Source organism: Microcaecilia unicolor, chromosome 4 (assembly GCF_901765095.1).
Source record: "Microcaecilia unicolor chromosome 4, aMicUni1.1, whole genome shotgun sequence".
Classification (NCBI taxonomy): Eukaryota; Metazoa; Chordata; class Amphibia; order Gymnophiona; family Siphonopidae; genus Microcaecilia; species Microcaecilia unicolor.
Window position 1 is genome coordinate 81,071,777 of NC_044034.1, and position 19,146 is coordinate 81,090,922.

General features: G+C 41.2%; 1 protein-coding gene and 1 long non-coding RNA gene across 2 annotated transcripts in view; both read left to right on the forward strand.

The window, feature by feature from the left end:
* The window catches only part of NBEA (neurobeachin), a 1,994,973-nt gene that overhangs the window by 800,118 nt on the left and 1,175,709 nt on the right, over positions 1-19,146 (forward strand).
* LOC115468579 lies at positions 17,076-19,073 on the forward strand. The gene is made up of 3 exons (XR_003941892.1): positions 17,076-17,144; positions 17,535-17,538; positions 19,063-19,073. It is a non-coding gene; the product is annotated as an uncharacterized LOC115468579 (long non-coding RNA).

Genomic DNA, 19,146 nt, shown 5'->3' on the forward strand with positions numbered 1-19,146 from the left:
CCGGAAATGGTATTCGAAGCTGACGAGTCAGAGAAACTTAATGAATTCTCTGTAAACCTGGAAGATATAATGGGGCAGTTCTACAAACTGAAGAGTAGCAAATCTCCTGGGCCGGATGGTATTCATCCCAGAGTACTGATAGAACTGAAAAATGAGCTTGCAGAGCTATTGTTAGAAATATGTAATTTATCCTTAAAATCGAGTGTGGTACCGGAAGACTGGAGGGTGGCCAATGTAACTCCAATTTTTAAAAAAGTTTCCAGAGGAGATCTGGGAAATTATAGACCGGTTAGTCTGAAGTCAGTGCCGGGCAAAATGGTAGAGACTATTATTAAGAACAAAATTAAAGAACATATTCAAAAGCATGGATTAATGAGACAAAGTCAACATGGATTTAGTGAAGGGAAATCTTGCCTCACCAATCTACTACATTGCTTTGAAGAGATGAACAAACATGTGGAGAAAGGTGAGCTGGTTGATATTGTGTATCTGGATTTTCAGAAGGCGTTTGACAAAGTACGTCATGAAAGACTCCAGAGGAAATTGGAGAGTCATGGGATAGGAGGTAGTGTTCTATTGTGGATTAAAAACTGGTTAAAAGATAGAAAACAGAGAGTACGGTTAAATGGTCAGTATTCTCAATGGAGAAGGGTAGTTAGTGGGGTTCCCCAGGGGTCTGTGGTGGGACCGCTGCTTTTTAACATATTTATAAATGACCTAGAGATGGGGGTAACTAGTGAGGTAATTAAATTTGCTGATGTCACAAAGTTATTCAAAGTCATTAAATCGTGGGAGGATTGTGGAAAATTACAGAAGGACCTTACGAGACTGGGAGACTGGAAATCTAAATGGCAGATGACGTTTAATGGAGCAAGTGCAAAGTGATGCATGTGGGAAAGAGGAACCCAAATTATAGCTGTGTCATTCAAGGTTCCACATTAGGCGTCACGGACCAAGAAAGGGATCTAGGTCGTCATTGATGATACATTGAAACCTTCTGCTCAGTGTGCTGCTGCGGCTAAGAAAGCAAATAGAATGTTAGGTATTATTAGGAAAGGAATGGAAAACAAAAATGAGGATGTTATAATGCCTTTGTATTGCACCATGGTGCAACCGCACCTCGAATATTGTGTTCAATTCTGGTCACCGTATCTCAAAAAAGATATAGTGGAATTAGAAAAGGTGCAGAGAAGGGTGACAAAAATGATAAAGGGGATGGGACAACTTCCCTATGAGAAAAGGATAAAGCGGCTAGGACTCTTCAGCTTGGAGAAAAGGCAGCTGAGGGGAGATATGATAGGGGTGTATAAAATAATGAGTGGAGTTGAACGGGTAGATGTGAAGCGTCTGTTCACGTTTTCTAAAAATACTAGGACTAGGGGCATGCGATGAAGCTACAATGTAGTAAATTTAAAACGAATCAGAGAAACTTTTTCATCACTCAATGTGTAATTAAACTCTGGAATTCGTTGCCAGAGAATATGGTTAAAGGTGGTTAGCTTAGCGGAGTTTAAAAAAGGTTTGGACGGCTTTCTAAAGGAAAAGTCCATAGACCGTTATTAAATGGATTTGGGGAAAATCCACTATTTCTGGGATAAGCAGTATAAAATGTTTTGTACTTTTTTGGGATCTTGCCAGGTATTTGTGATCTGGATTGGCCACTGTTGGAAACAGGATTGTGGGCTTGATGGACCTTTGGTCTTTCCCAGTACGGCAATACTTATGTACTTATCGTGATGATCCGATTCTGTTTCTAGTTGGTAGATCTATCACGTCTGTCATGTATACTGGGACTACGCCATAGATAATTTTGTGGACCAAAGTGCAGATTTTGAAGATGATCCGTTCTTTAATTGGGAGCCAGTGCAGCTTTTCTCGGCGGGGTTTAGCACTTTCGAATCATGTTTATCAAATATCAGTCTGGCTGCTGTGTTTTGGGTGGTCTGGAGTTTTTTTTGTGAGTAGTTCTTTACATCCCGCATAGATTCTTTTGCAGTAATCTGCATGGCTTAGAACCATTGATTGTATTAGGTTTCGAAAAATTTCCCTCGGAAAGAAAGGTTTTACTCGTTTAAGTTTCCACATTTAATAGAACATTTTCTTTATTACGGAGTTTACTTGGCTTTCCAGAGTAAGGTTGCGATCGATTGTGACGCCGAGGATTTTTAGGCTGTCTGGGGTGTTTATGGTTGTGGGTTTGTACTTGTTATGTTGAGATGAGAGGATGAGGCAGTGTGTTTTTTCAGTGTTCAGTTTCAGTTGGAATGCATTTGCCCAAGAGTCCATGATGTTCAAGCCGTCATTGATTTCAATGATTATTTCTGTCAGGTCATGTCGGAAGGGAATGTAGGTTGTAACATCATCAAGGGTTGAGGCCTTGATTGGATAAGGATTTTGCCAGTGGGATTATCATGTTGAAGAGTATTGGTGATAATGGTGATCCTTGAGGTACTCCGCAGGCTGCTTTCCATGATGGTGATATGTTTGAGTTTGATTTTACTTGGTATGTTCTGGTGGTTAGAAAACCCTTGATCCAGTTAATTACATTTCCAACTATCCAGAAGTGACCGAGGAGTCTTAGTAGTATATTGTGGTTTACCATGTCGAATGCGCTCAACATGTCGAATTGGAGGAGAAGTATGCTTTTGCCTATGGTTATTTCCTGCTTGAATTTGACCAGGAGAGTGACTAGGACAGTTTCAGTACTATGGTGGGGTGGAATCCTGATTGTGATTCGTGTAATATTGAGAACTTGTCCATGTATTCCTTGCGCTGTTTGGTCACCAAGCTATCCATCAGTTTGACTACTAGTGGGATAGACGCAACTGGGCGGTAATTGGTGAGGCCATTTGTGTTTTTCTTAGTGTCTTTTGGTATTGGGGTGAGTAGGATGTTACCATATTCCTTGTGGAAGAGACCTTGTTATAGCATGAAGTTTAGGTGAGATGTGAGGTCTGTTGTGAAGCGGCCGGGGGCGGATTTAAGTAGGTGACTGGGGCATATATCCAGTTTGCAGTGGGTGTTGGCGAACTTATGAGTTGCTTGTGTGACTGATTCGGTGGTGAGGATAGTAAATGTTGACCAGATACGGTCAGCAGGATATCCACCAGGGCTTAGGTTGAGGTCATTGAAGAAGTTTTTGATGTCGGTATTGTGATGAGGAAGTTTGCTACGTAATTTTATTATTTTTTCATTAAAGTAATTAGCAAGTTTGTCTGCGGGTTGGATGTCTGTTTCTTCAGATCTTTGTAATCCGGTCCTATTTTAGTTTTGTAGTAGGATCTTTTGGTTTGTCTTATTGCTTAGTTGTATTTTCTATGTATTTGTTTCCATGCATTGAGTGTGTGTTCATCTTTTATTTTTTTCCACGCTTGTTCAAGTTTTCCTGGATTGTGTTTTGAGTTTTTGTAATTCTTCATTGAACCATGATATCGAGTTTTGCCTTCTTGATATTCTTGTCTTTAAGGGTGCTATTTTGTTTAGTACGCTTCTGCATCTATCCTCCCAGTGATTAAGATAATGTATGGAATCCGTTCGTGTTGTCCATTCGTTGTCATATATCTGTTGCCAGAATACTTGTGGATCTATTTGCCCTCTCGTAGTGTAAGTTGTATGTTCTGATGTACGGTTTAATCCCTTCTTCCGCCAGTTTAGGGATAGGTTCAGTTTGTAGTGGTCGGTCCAAGGTGTTTCTGTCCATTTGATATCTGTTATGATCTGTGGACAGTTTGTGTGATAAGAGGTCTAGTGTGTTCCCTTGATGTGGGTAGCTTGCATGTGAGGCCATTTGAGATCCCAGGACTGTAGGAAGTCTTTGCTTTCATGTGCATTGGTAGAGTTGGGGTCTTCTAAGTGAAGGTTTATGTCACCTAGTATTAGTGTATTGGAATTGTTTACACAGATGTTTGAGATGAAGTCCGTGAAGATAGGCTGGCTTTCGTTCCAGTTGTCGGGCGGTCTGTAAAACAGGACGCAGTTCAGATGATCGATCAGGGATTTGTTATGGATTCTGAATGAGGCAATTTCTCGTTGGGGTGTTATGGACTCTGCAATGGTTTCAGTGGTGAATTGGGTTTGGTAGATTAGTGCTATGCCTCCACCTCTCTTTTCCAATCTGGTCCAGTGAGTGATTTTGTAACCTGAAGGGCATAGTTCAAGGATTATGGGGTCCTTTTGATCGTGGATCTATGTTTCATTGATGAAGATAAGATCGAGGTTTTCTGAGCTGATCCACTCTGATATTATTGTTGTTTTGTTAACTACGGACCTAGCATTAATGTAGCCCACTTGGATATTTTGGTATGGGGCTGCTAGGTTTAATGATGTGTGGATTTTTATTAGTTGTCGTCTCTTGGATGGTGTGTAGCAAATAAAGCCGGTCACCTGTCTATAACAAAAGAAATCCCGTTGAGTAAGGCCAAACTCTTCTCTCAGATCATCATAGGGGGCTACAACTCCATCCTCAACCAGCTGACCCACAGTAAGCAGGCCGTTCCCAGCCCAGCCAGTGTAAGTTCTATCTCGCCGCGCTGGGAAGAAGCCTTTTCTGCATAGGAGATGGCAGTGGCATGAAAATAAATCCTCTCTCAAACGTTTTAAGTGAACTTTATGCAACAGAGCCATAGTCAAGCCCATGATAGGATTCCCTGACATTTTCAGGTGCTGAATGGCATTAATAGACAACCAAGGAGTTTCTTTTGTTATAGACAGGTGACCGAAATTATTCACCACAGAGCCTGGCCAGAAGTACTTATGGAGGAGTCCCTGTTGGAGAGGATAGTACCGGGGGGCAGTGAATTTGAGACCGAGGTTTGGGAGAGACACCTGAACTCTTTGCTACAGGTTTTCATAACATCCAATATGGTGAAGGGTGGTGGTTAATTGAATTCACTCAGAGAAAGGAAAGGTGGGTAGTAGAGCACCTCAAGGATCGATGCTGGGGCCATTTCTATTCAATATATTTGTGAGCAACATTGCTTAAGGTTTAGAAGGTAAGGTCTGCCTTTTTGCGGATGATACCAAGATTTGTAACAGAGTGGACACTCTGGAGGGAGTGGAAAACATGAAAAAGGATCTGCAGAAGTTAGAAGAATCGTCTAATATTTAGCAATTAATCTTCAATGCTAATAAGTGCATAGTGATGCACTTAGTGAGTAGAAATCCTTGGGAGACATATGTGCTAGGCGGTGAGAGGCTGATATGCACAGACAGGGAGAGGGATCTTGGGATGATAGTATTTGAGAATCTGAAGATGATGAAACAGTGTGACAAAGTGGTGGCTGTAGCCAGAAGGATGCTAGGCTACATAGAAAGGTGTAACCAGCAGAAGAACGGAGGTGTTGATGCCCCACCTGGAGTATTGTGTTCAGTTTTAGAGGCCATATGTTGCTAAAGTAGTAAGAAGACTTGAAGCGGTCCAGAGAAAGGTGACAAGAATGATATGGGGCTTGCACTAGAGGACATATGAGAAGAGAAGGGATGACCTGAATATTTATACCCTAGAGGAGGGACAGGGGAGATAAGATACAGCCGTTTAAATACTTCAAAGGTTTTAATATAGAAACAAATTGTTTTCCAGAGAAGGGAAAGTGGTAAAATTAGAGGACATGAATTGAGGTTGTGGGGTGGTAGACCTAGGAGTAATGGTGGATGCCTCGAATGATCACTTGAGGGAGATGGTGAAAAAAACAACAACCGTGGTGGAATTCAAAAAGGTATAGGATGAACACAAAGGATCATTTGATAATGAATGATATAAAAAGCAAAACATAAAAGCGTTGCATATGTGTTTGCATGTCGAGTGGTGCTTAGATGGCAACTCTGGCTGCATCAACTAAGGCTGTTGCTGGGCTGGCTTGTACGGTCTGAGTCCCGCATATGGCAGTCCAGTTTAGGATGGGCTGCAGAGAGCTTCAACAGAAACTCCAGTGGTTTGGAACTTGAGAACAGTGCCAGGAGAGGAAGTTACGTCGGAGCTAGCGAATGGCCTCTTAAGATCGGAGCTCCGTTGGAGTCCAAACAAAAGTATTTTTATCCCCGAGTCAGGCGAGAAAAGACTGTAAAATACTGACTAGCGCTACTTACCTAATATCGATGGCAGTGAGGAAAAAGTTATCGCAATTTAAATATTCCTCTGTGAAGCCCGGAACAAGTCAAAGCGGCGCTGAGAGAGTGTCGACACGAGGCGCTAAAATGGCGCCCAAAGACTCAGATTCAGATATAGACCGCGAGATTGCAGAGCCTGGAGATATGGCGGCGAATATGAAAGAGATCTCCCGCTGGTTCAAGGAAATGAAAGCTGAGCTGGTAGCGACTCAAAAAAGTATACAAACGGCAGTGGCGGAACTACATGCTGAGGTGAAAGAAATAGGAGGTCGAATGGCAGAAACAGAGGAGAAGGTAGAAGCGCTGACGGAGGAGATGGGCTCGATTTAGGCAGGTTTAATGCATGAGCAGCAGCAGAGGGAAGAGCTCGAGAGGACAATTGAAGATCTAGAGAATAGAACTAGGAGGTGCAACCTGCGAATTAAAGGAGTTCCTGAAGATGAACAATTTAAAGATACAGTGGCAGTGATGAAAGAGCTCAGTGAGTATATCCTGCAATCTGGCGAAGGAGCTGGGGCAGATCAAGTAATGGAAACTATTAACATCGATAGAGCACACAGAAGCTTGGGTCCACAAAGAGGGAATTTACCCAGAGATATTGCCGTGTGCTTCTATGAATTCGCGATGAAAGAGAGGATCTGGAAAAAAGCTAGATATCTTGGAGAGATCCATTGGAAAGGATGCACACCACAGATTTATCAGGACCTGGCAAAATTGACTCTACAGAAGAGACGTGGATTTAAAGAAGTCACCTCCTATCTGCAGAAGGAAGGAATAAGATACAAGTGGTTGTATCCATTTGGACTCCAGGTCACAGTTGGAGATAAATCCCGCAGGCTACTGAAACCGGAAGGATCCTGGAAGACCCTGACAGAAATGAGATGTACAAATATTCCAGATGAATTAAGATCAACATTAGGAAATCGCCAAGGTGGTGACAGCAGGTCTACTGCGAGCTGGGAGAAGGTGGACAGAACAAAACGGAGATCTCCCCAAAAGGACAATGGAACTTGAATCCAAAAAGAGATTGAATACTTCACTTTAGGGGAAAAGGTACCAGAAGCAAGTGTAACAGGTAGGGGTGGGGGGTTGGCAAGTGGTCTTCCTGACCTATTAGCAGTTTCAAAGTATTCCTGTCTTAAGGATTCCAGCTTTCCATTAATTTTCTCTAGGTCTAGCACCTGTAAGTCAGTACATAATTTATTAAGCAAGAAAGAATTGTTAGGAGACAAGCCACTAGATTTGTGTGTGTGTTCTAATTGATAAAGCTGCTGACGTAGTGCTACCAAGTTGCCTGTTATAGGCGCCCAAAGCTATAAGCCTACCGCGAAGCACAGCCTTTAACGCTTCCCAAAAAGTCACAGGGGACAGATCAGGGATATCATTAAATTCTAAATATTAATTCAAGTCTTCTTCCACTTGAGAGATATTTTGTGGGTCCAGGAAGATGCTATCATCAAGCCTCCAAACTCTCCTACTGTTAACAGACTCAAGCAGTGAAAGTACAAAACAAGAGTGTAAGGGAGGAAATGTCTGACAAGGCAACATGGAGTTGATAAAAAGTTTATTTGCCATACAATGTAATCCACAATATTGAAAAGGAGGTGACCCAACACAGTCCGTGTTGTGGCTAAAGTAACATAATATGCTGGCACATTATCATAAGATGCAAAAAACCATCACAATAAAAGCAGTGGCGTAGCCAGACCTGATATTTTGGCTGGGCCCAGAGCTAATATGGGTGGGCACTATATATATATATATATATATATATATATATATATATATTATATATATATATATATATATAGTGCCCACCCATATTAGCTCTGGGCCCACCCATATTACCTAGGGCAATGAGGAGCCCATCCCCACCCAGAAATTCCCCAACAATAAATTTTAATAGTGACCACCAGCCCTAGGCAGGCAGCAGGCCCCAGCTAGCTCAATTTAAAAAAAATTACACAGCACACGTCACACAATGTTAAAAATTATGATTAAAAAAAAGTATTTAAATTTTTATTACCGACTCCTATTGCTGCTGGGCTCGCCTTGAAATAATGTTGAATCATGAAGAAGAACCTTCCAGGGCCAGGCTCGTGCTCCTCACCTCCGCTCCGCAACCCTCCTGTAAAACGTGCACTGCATGGCGTGCACGTGGTGGTGGTGGGCTGGACTGGAGTCCTGGACTGGCAGCTGAGCGGGTGCCACCATTCATTCCAGGCAGCTCCGCGCTCTGGAACTTTCATCCGATCTGGGCGCATTCAGAGCTACCAAGGGGTCCCAATTTTTGAGAGGGAGATTTTTAGTACACACCCCCAGCCCTGCCCTACTCTGTATTGGCTCCACTCCCTGACACACCTTAATCCCACTGCCATTTCAGAAAATATTTTATTTAATAGTCTAATACCCTTTTCAATTAACTTTCAGAGGCCAAATCCTCCTGCCTCAGGTCAGGACATCCTCTCCTGACCTGAGGAAGGAAGTGCTGGTCTCTGAAGACTAATCAAAAGTGTTTTAAAAATCAGTGAAGGTATCACCTTATTTTCTATTTTATGTTTTATTTGCATTTATTAGCCTTCATTAACACAGCTACCACATTGCTTTATCCTAAATTAAAAATAAAATTATTTTCTGTACCTTTGTTGTCTAGCCATTTACTTTTTCTAATTGTGTTGGTCCCAGTCAAGATTCTGCATTCCTTTGTCTTGTCTTAACTCTCTTGCCAGGGTTTCCTGTTCATTTGTAATTTTTCTCTCCTTTTTCTTTGTTTTCTTCAATTTATTTTTCTGTCTCACTCTCTGTCCAGATTTAATTAATTCTTACTATCCATTCTTTAATTTCCCTCTTTTTACTTCATCTACCTATTCCTTTTCATCTTTTCCTCACTTTTGTTCTCCCCCTGCCCCTTCCTCTTATTCTCCAGTATTTCATTAACTCTATCCTCTCCCCCTATCCTTTCAGTGTCTCTCCCTCTCTCTGAATCCAGCGTCTCCTCTTTCTCTCCTACCCTTCCATCCAGTGTCATCCCTCTTTCTCTCTCCATCCTTCCACCTATTACCCTCTCCCAATCCATCCATCCATTGTCTCCCTCTATCTCCCCTTCGTTCTAGACAGTTATCTCTCTACCCTTTTCCATTCAGCATGTCCTCTCTCATCCTACCAGTGGCTTTCCTCTTCCTACCCTTCCATCCAGCGTCTTCCCTCTTTCTGCTCCCAGCATTTTCCCTCTTTCTCCCTCCTTTCATCCAGCATTACTCCATTTGACCAGCTAAGGTCTCCCCCAGTTTCTCTCCAGCAGCTTCTCTCTCTCTCTCCTGCCATTTTCCATGTCCCCTCTTTCTCTCCCCCATCTTGCTACTCATCTGACTCTCTCTCTGTACCCTCTTCCATCTAGCATCTTCCCTCTTTCTGCCCCTCCTTCTAGCATTTTTCCTCTTCCACCCTCCTTTCATCCAGCATTTCTCCTCTTTGTCTCTCCATCTGACCAGTCAGGGTATCCCCCTTGTTCCCCTTCCTTCTCCCCAGCAGCCCTGTCTCTCCCCTGCTCTTTTCCATGTCCCCTCTTTCTCTCCCCATCTCTCTCTGGCTCTCCCCTGCTCTTTTCCATGTCCCTTCTCTCCCCATCTCCCACATGGCTCTCCCCTCTTTCTCTCCCCTGCTCTTTTCCATGTCCCCTCTCTCCCACTCTCTCTCTGTACTCTCCAGCGTCCTCTTCTTTTTTTCTCTCCCCTTTGCTCTCTCAGACACCCTTCCCCTACCAGCCACGTTTCCTCTCTCACTCTGGCCCTCTGAAGCAGGAGCAGCAGCAGCGTCGTCGTCAACACAAGAAGAAAAACAAGCGCGGGGCCGCCCGCAGCAGCCTTCAGTCATGCGCTTTCGGCTCTCCCATCCTCTGCCCCCGCTGACGTCAATTTCCCGTTCCGGGAGCAGAGGACAGGCAGAGCCGACAGCGCATGACTGAAGGCTGCTGTGGGCGGCCCCACGCTTGTTTATCTTCTTATGCCGGCTGAACTGAAGTGGTGGCTCGGCGAAGCGCCTGTTTTTGTTCCTGCTGCTGCTTAGGAGAGAAACGGCGTCGGCGGAGGAGTTCAGTGGGAGACCGGAACGAAGGTGGAGATGTCGATGGGCGGGCCTGGAGGGAAAGTGGGTGGGCCTGGGCCCACCCAGGCCCACCCGTGGCTACGCCCCTGAATAAAACATGTATATAATAATAACATATAATAATATAACAGTGTGATGAATCATGGGGGGGGGGGCACAAATGTGGAGAAAAGGTATATAAAATATATATATATATTATCTTACCTAGCTATATAACATAGTGAGCGTTGTGATAGCAATACACTGTGGGATGCCAAGTTTGATAAATTGCCAAGTGTAACAAAATAAAAAAAATATCATAATAAAAACAATGAAGCAGGCCATATTTGTATTGTGCACCAGAGAATGCATCCAGGATTTATAGTGTGCAAAAGAGAAAAGTAGGCCAGCTTGTTATATTGCATACCAATGTAATGAACTTCACTGCTTCCAAAATGAATAACGGGTTCCTGAACGCTAGAGAAAACATGAAATCTTGGTATAGGCATAGCATAGAAAAATATGATACCCTATGTAGTTCTCCAGATAAACTACAAATTTCTATATGGCTAATGAAACAAACAGTGCAAGATAGTAATCATATTTGTGTCAGAAATGAAGAACCATGAATGGAAAACTAACAACATACGTAAGTAATGTAAGTGCAGAAAAGTGAACCGCAAAACAAATACTATGAGTTTGAAAGGAGTGTGTTATCTGTTATCCAAACATATGGACGACAAACAGTAAAATATAAGGAGACATACTGATGTAAACTGAAGTGAGAATAACACTGAAGTCTAGGTTCATATAACCAGTGTTAAAGCATTATAAAAATGCTGAAAAAAACACACGGAGAAGGTCCGTCAAAATGGGTATGAAGTGGATAGAATAAACTGTGCCCGAATGATTATAGCAAATGATAGACTGAGATGAAAATACATTACGTTAATACAAAAGTGCTCCAAAGCAGTGTCACTAGTGTTTGTACAGCAGAAATCTAATCAATGAAAAAAGCAACAAATATAAAAGGTCAAGGTCTGACGTTACGTAACACATATATTTAAATAAGATCATGTATATTATAATACGTACGATATGTATGATGTCGCTAGTGAAAAGGTTAAACTGGAGAGAGCAGATTAAAATAAAGAAATAAAGCTCTAAAGTGCACCTAAAGTGTAATTAAATATATGAGTGAAAAATATATATTTCCTATACAAACTCTACAGGCTCGATGCAAGTCAGATGTTTCACCAGATAATATATAAATAATTAAACAATGGAAGATTTTTTTTTTTAAAAACCCAATAAAAATCCAAATGAAGGCCTGCCATGAAATATACATCTGTGTTCTGTCTAATGAAAAAGCATCCCATGCATAAATATACATGGTGTAAAAGTGCTAAAAAGTACCTGCTCCACTCTCCCAAAAAATATTGCAGGGGTCACTGATCATAAAAGATACTTAAGCATATTACTTGTGTGTAAAAAAAAATCGCCAAAATATTACATATGCATCGAGAAAGATCATGTGTATAAAAACACATAGCAACCACATAGGTCACAAACCATACATGTCCTACTCTATCTGCAAACATTCACTTACACTCTCTACATTTACTCATCCATCTACAGGTAAAAGTTACAACCTAAATTTCAGTAGCAATTCAATTCTGAGTAACTAGTGTACATTATAGTTTGTCCATGCAAATAATTATATGTCAAGACAAAAGGAATATTAAAGACTAGGATTATCTATCAATGTAGCTATATAAATAGGAAGGTTCAAAGAGCTCCTCTTATGGAACATTGGTTAAATACACACACAACACAACGTAAATGATATTCAGTTTTTATTTTTCCATACCATTAAGAGAAGCTGGCGTCGAGCAGATATGGATGCAGTTCTTCTGAAAATGGAACAGAGAATCATTCTCAAACTTAATACTGTGTACTCACAAAGGACTTGATAAAGAGATTGAGATGATGCATTTTCTTTGAATGACATAGTTTACATTGCCACCTTCTTGTTTTTACTTATTTTTACATGATTTATATATGTATATTTACTATATTTTTATTTCTTATGTTGTTGTTATTTTTCTTAACATGTTTTAATGTAAAGGTTATTCAGGCATTTAGGAGCCCTTTTACTAAGCCGCATATAGGCACCTACGCACGCCAAATTTGAGTTACTGCCCGGTTACCACTTGGCCCTTGTGGTAATCTCAATTTTGGTGCGCTTCCGCAAAATATTTGTTATTTTCTGGCATGCAGCAGCTACACACGTCTAGTGGCATTTGACGTGCGTAGATCATTACCGCCCGGTTACTGTGTGCGATCTCACTGCTAGGGCTTGCAATAAGGTTTCAGACCCAAAATGGATGCGCGGCAATTTTCATGTTGTTACACGTCCGTTTTCGGCAAAAGAAAAGGCATTTTTTGTAGGTGCGCTAAAAAATAATTCTGTGCACAACGAAAACATGCATCTACACTACAATACACTGCAATATAACAAGTTATCCTGCTTTTCTCTTTTGCACAATATAAATCCTGGATGCATTCTCTGTTGCAAACTGTAAATATGACCTGCTTCATTGTTTATTATATTATTTTTATTCTTTTGTTACACTTGGCAATTTATCAAATTTGGCATCCCACAGTGTGTTGCTATCACAATGGTCACTATGTTATATAGGTAGATAAGATAATATATGTATATATATTTTGGATATATCTTTTCTCCACTTTTGTGCACCCCTTGACTCATACACTTATTATATCTACATAGTTATTATATACATATTTTATTGTGATGGTTATATGCAGTTTATGATAATGTGTCAGCATATTATGTTACATGGAGGGGCATAATCGAAAGGGGCGCCCAAGTTTTCCTGAGGACGTCCTCGCAGGACGTCCCAGCGAAGGGGCAGGGAAAACCCGTATTATCAAAGCAAGATTGGTGTCCATCTTTCGTTTCGATAATACGATCGGGGACGCCCAAATCCTGAAATTTACGTCGACATTAGATATGGTCGTCCCCGATTTTCGGCAATAATGGAAACCAAGGACGGCAATCTCAGAAACGACCAAATCCAAGCCTTTTGGTCGTGGGAGGAGCCAGCATTCGTAGTGCACTGGTCCCCCTGCCATGCCAGGACACCAGCCAGGCACCCTAGGGGGTACTGCAGTGGACTTCAGAAATTGCTCCCAGGTGCATAGCTCCCTCACCGTGTGTGGTGAGCCCCCCAAAACCCACCCACAATTGTACACCACTACCATAACCCTTATGGGTGAAGGGGGGCACCTAGATGTGAGTACAGTGGGTTTGTGGTGGGTTTTGAAGGGCTCACATTTACCACCACAAGTGTAACAGGTAGGGGGGGGGGGGATTGGCCTGTGTCTGCATGTCTGAAGTGCACTGCACCCACTAAAACTGCTCCAAGGACCCGCATTCTGGTGAGGATTCGTACCTGGAAATTAAGAGTGCAAATGAAATTGACATGACCCCATCCATATACGGCAGAGATTAAATTCTACAAACGCTATATAGATGACATATTTTTGTTGTGGAAAGGTGATGTTAATAAACTATTATGTTTTTATAATTGGCTTAATACAAGAGATCCCAATCTATGTTTTAAAATGCATTATCATGACAGAGAGATCTCTTTTTTTGGACATTTTAATCCAAAAAATACATATTGTTTTAAAACAACAATATATAGAAAACTGACAGGAATAATTATTTACACTTCACTAGTTTTTATAATTGATCACTTAAAGAAAACTTACCTTACTTACAGTTTTTAAGATTGCACCGTCTGTGTACTGATTTTGATGACTTCCAAGAAAAAGCCACACATATATCCAGTAGATTTATACAGAGAGGCTACCCTCGTAAATGTATAAATAATAGTTTATTGAGAGCAATTAATGAGGATAGACACATGCTTTTAAATGGCACTACTAATAGACCCAAACCTGACTTGGTATGTACACTAAGGTTTTCACAATTTGCAAGTGGGATTAAGAGGATCATTAAGAAAAATTGGCATATCCTGGATACATAAATAGCCGGTGATTGATTACTCTCGAAACTACAGTCTGAAAGAATTCTTAGTCCCATCAAACCTTCCTAAACCTGAAACTATGAGTACAAAAAGCAGGGGTCACAAGATATGAGGTAGATGCACCGTGTGTAGACATACTCTTGTCCTAACCTCTTTTACGTGTCCCAAAACCAACAGAGCCATTTACTTGAATCATTTCTCTGATTGTAATACAATGGGTGTTGTATATATCCCAGAGAAATCAATAACATCTACATCAACTAAAATCAGCCCCATGTAAAGAATCCCCAAAACCCATCCTGTTCAACATGCAAATTTACCAACCTTCCCCTGTTACCCTCTCCCCCCACCCAAAAAAACGTATGTGGCTATCTATAAATCGAGCCAGCCTTAAACCCAGCATATCTGCTGCATTAGAGCAGTCAAGTCTTCACTTTTGCCATCTTCTGGGACGCCTCTTGCCTGGATGTTATTCCGTCACACTGTTCTCTCCCATCTTACTAGTACAATAATGTGTACAGCACTGTGTACATTCAGTAGTGCTGTAGACATGATTATTAGTATGTTATTACTATGTTATTCCTTCTCGCCCTATTCTCGTCTTCCACCTTTAAGAGCAGGTCCTTATATTTAGTCTCATGAGCGTCACATTGTTTATGTAGATCCAGCACATCCTGCTCATGTGTAATGACCCATTCCTCAAATTCATTTAAACAATGGTCCATGTCATTGATTTTCTTGTGAAGACCTTCTACATCTGCATGTAAGTACCACTTGACACTAAGAACCACCGCCTTTAACTCCAGCATCCAAGTATGGAGCTCCTCTTTAGAGGCAGGAGTCTGGTAAAGTCAAATCTGCAGCGCACTCTGACAATCCCCTGCTAGGAACATGAGTTGGTTCCTGCACAGCTACTGCTGCCATTTGTTCCGTTGCAAGACTCCGGGAATTTGCAATTTTTTACTTCCCATCAGGAGACTACCTGTCCCCACTAAATGTATTGGGATATAATTAGCAAGGTTAGGCAGTCAAGAATGCTTATTGTAGCAAAAATAAGCTGAGTTGATGGGAGTATAAGGAGTAAGCAGCCAAGCAGCTTGATGATGTCACTTCCCTCTCTGTCTTTCATAATTGGAATTTATAAGAAATCTGCCAGACAAGACTAAAGCAAAAACCTTTCTCCCACCAGAAAGGATCACATGCTTGTATCTATGAGTCCAGAGGTAGCAAGTCAACATCATAGGGCATTTTGAGATGGGCCATATGGCCTTAACTGTATATGAAATTCTTTTGGCAGGTCTCAAAATGAGACAACTCCAGTGGACCCCTAGGTTCACAATGGATTGAAATAACTCAGGGACTCTCCTGTCTTGGTGATTGAACCAATGAAATCTGGAAAACAGAATTCCCTTTCAAATCTTCCAGTCTAAATTATACTAACTATTGACGTGTCCAAACTGGATTGGGGAGCTCATATAGATGGGTTTTATATACTCAAGCATTTTAGTCTCCTTAGGAAAATAACGTGTTAGGTAAACTGAGTGGATGAATAGCCTAGTGGTTAGAGCACTGAGCTTTCAACCAATGAAGCCCAGTTGAAATCTTGCTGTTTCTGCTTATAACCCCTCTGTCGTCTCAGGTACAAAATTAGGTTGTAAGCCCTCTGGGGCAAGGCAATACCTAGTTTACCTGAATGTAAATCACCTTGAACTACTACTGAAAACGTGTGAGCTAAATATGAATAAAAAGAGAACTTTTACTGAGGCAATATGTAGAGGGGAATACATTAAAATGGGAATCTTAGTCAGCATGTTAGCAGAAATGTCTGGAAAGTTTCAGTATTGCTCCTGTTCCTTTGTCTTAGAATATTTTTAAACCTTTTCTTTGGTGTTATCAGTTTTGTATTCAGATGTGATCATTCTCAAAGTGTCCCAAATCATTGACTCTGCCAGATCATACTGGCACATAATGGTGAATCAAAAGTTGTCCTTTCAAGATCAAGACCAAGCAGACCCATGAAGAAATATATGATGAGGGACAGATGCAAGCATGAATTCCCTTCCAAGGAACTGGGTCTCTCTCTCTTGGCATGATATGAGGTATCTACCAGAATGTAGTGACTGCTGCATTCTTCAGGGTCAGCAGAAAGAAGAAAGATAGTGTTCTTAAAGCAGCTTATTATGACGAAAACATCACAGACTCCTTCACAGGGTCTTCTCTTTTAGTTTCTAGAGTTCTTATTGAGGACTGTCATAAAACTACGAGAGGTCAGGGCATCTATGACTCTCATAGCCTCTTTTTAGCCCTGACAGATTTGGTTTCATCTCCTAGAGGTATTCATTGAAGAGCCAGTCAGGTTGAGGCGTTCCCCAATGCTCATGCAGATGCAGAAGTCTGTTGTATCCCAATATCAGGTCAATAGCCATCACAGCGTGGATACTGCAAAGTTAGATATAGCTGGCTGACAGCATGTCTCATGTCGTCCTGGCTTCTTGGAGAGCCTGATCCAGGGGATCTTACTATTTCAAGTGGAGGTGATTTTCTGTTTTGTATAACTGAAAGGCCTTGGCATTTCCTGCCCGCACAAAAACTGCCTGAATTCCATCTACATCTTTCTGAGTCAAGTCTTAAGACCAACTCAGTAAGTGTTCACCTTAGGGACACTTTTACTAAGCAGTGGCAAAAAGTAGCCTGCGGCAGTGTTAATGCGTCTTTTGGGTGTGCATCGGGCTAGTTTTTACCACATCCTGGAAAAAGAGCCTTTTTTAAAGGGGCCGTAAAATGGATGTGTGACAAAATAAAAACCACGTCCATTTTCAGCCTGAGACCTTACCGCCACCCATTGACTTAGGTAAGGTTTCATGTGCTACCCAGGTGGTAGGCATGCAATGCACACTTACTGCCATTTACTGCTGGGTAAGTGCTACATGGTAGAAAATAGGTAGCTGGGTGTTAATGCTGATTTGGAACTCGCTGGATGCGCGTCGGCCTTAGGCACCTTTGAAATAGGGTCCCTTAGTGTTAGAAGGTATCTATATTTCTGTATATCCATGTGGCTTACTTTTTCGAATCGTCACATCAAGCCTCTTGCTGTTTACTGAGGCCTTGATGATGTTGTAACTCAGTTGATAAAAGCTCCCTTTCTTGAAACTAAAGTACCTGAACTGAAAGGTCCTTTGATAGTGGTCACTTCAGCTCTCTTCAGTTTATGATTTTCAGGACTTAATGGTTGATCCCACTTATTCAAATTCTTCAAAAATACAGTAGTGGTGTGTACCTATCCTGAGTTCCTACCTAAGATGGCCTTAGACTTCCACCTTAAGCCATCTGTTGTCCATGCCAATATTTTTTTCAGGTCACATGCTGATGACCATGAATATACTTTGCATACCTTGAGTTGCAAAAGAGCCTTAGCTTTTATTATGAGAGGATTACACCCTTATGAAGTTCTTCCAGCATTTTGTTTTCATTTGACCCTAATATGTCAAGGAATTGTCATTGCCAAATGTGCCTTGACTAACTGACTAGTAGATTTCATCTCCTTCAATCATGTCCAAGTATGCCCAAACCTAAGAGTTATGTCAAGGCTCATATTATAAGAGTCTTGGCAGTGTTGATGGCAAACTTAAGTTGTCATTTGCACACATTCACTTCTCAATATTGTTTGGAAAAAGATTCCTTATGAGACAGTGGGTTTGGTCAGACTGTCCTACATCAGCTCTTTAAGGTGGGGTGGGGGGGAGGGATTGTCCAACAAATAGAAAAAACCTGTGAACAAAAAATATGTATGTTGTCTGCTGTTAGTAATCTCTTCCATTTCCCCTTCTCTGTTAAAGGCATCTTTTTGCTAGGAATCCTAGTTCCATTCTTCCTGCTTGTCCTTGGAGAAAGCTGAGTTGCTTGCCTGTAGCAAGTTTTCTTCATAGACAATGGAATATACGTCCTCAAATGTCCCAGCTCCCTTTGGTTATAATCCAAGGTGAGCTCTTTATATTTGAAAACTAAGAGAAAACTCTCCCATGCAGTCTCCATCGGATGATATCACTCATTTTGGAGAACATCCTCCTTTCCATGTAGAAGATCTTACAGGTAAGGAACTTGATTTTTCCCTGGTATAAAAATTCTTTATTCTATATTCCACCACAAAGTCATTGAAAATTAGCTTTCATCCAACAGTTCCAAATCTTGTAATTCTCTGATATATTCTACTGCCCTGGGCAATAGAAAACTTTATGCATTTGTTAAGAAAGGAAAATGTTCTTCCTCTTCAGGTATGTTGATGTTAGTTTTAAAATGTATGATTTCAGTGATTCCAATATTTTTTTGTTCTTTTAACATTTGTCAATTGAGAATAAAATACTTTTGCCTGGCAGTATCTTTCTGCTGCTTTGGATTTACAGCTTATTTTGTTCTAGCATTTACTGTATTGTGCTATGAGTCTTAATTTCTAATTACCTCTGTCTTTCCTTATGTTTTAAATCACCTTCCCCAGTCAGCTTGGTTATGAACCAGGTTTTATTGTTGAGCAGTAGTTCAGACTTCATCTCCTTATGGAGGAATAGTCTACTGGTTAGTGCAGTGGTCTAAGAATGAGGGGAACCAGGTTTAATTCCCACTACAGTTCTTTGGGCAATTCACTTAACCCTTCTGTATATAATATGTAAATCGCTCTGATTGTAACCACAGAAAGGCAGTATATCAAGTACCTTTCCCTTTGAGCAAGCATCTTTCCCAGCCCTGCTCAGTCCAGAGAGCAGAACTAAGCTTGGGAATTAAACCCAGTTTTTCCGCATAGCAGCATGCAGCATTTGTTTCTTATCTACCGGGCCAGCTGAAAAATTAAATGTTCAACTCCTCTTCCATGCTAAGGGTTTATAAT